Source organism: Capsella rubella, unplaced genomic scaffold (genome assembly GCF_000375325.1).
Source record: "Capsella rubella cultivar Monte Gargano unplaced genomic scaffold, Caprub1_0 scaffold_1, whole genome shotgun sequence".
Taxonomy (NCBI): domain Eukaryota; kingdom Viridiplantae; phylum Streptophyta; class Magnoliopsida; order Brassicales; family Brassicaceae; genus Capsella; species Capsella rubella.
In genome coordinates, this window is record NW_006238923.1 from 17673901 (window position 1) to 17674126 (window position 226).

Consider the following 226-nt stretch of genomic DNA (forward strand, 5'->3'; position numbering starts at 1 on the left):
ATCAAACTCTTACAATGATATTTTAAATGAGTTTTCACCCCATGCAAGAACTTTTAAAAAAAAACAAAGAGAATAATGAAGATATGAGATATGGTAGAGAATGATGTGAGAATAACTATTTATAATAAGAAGTGATGTAAGTTACATTTTTAAAATAATTAAATTAGAGGAGTTATAATTATAATTTATAGTGTGTTTAATTGGAATTCAATGAAGAAAACCAATA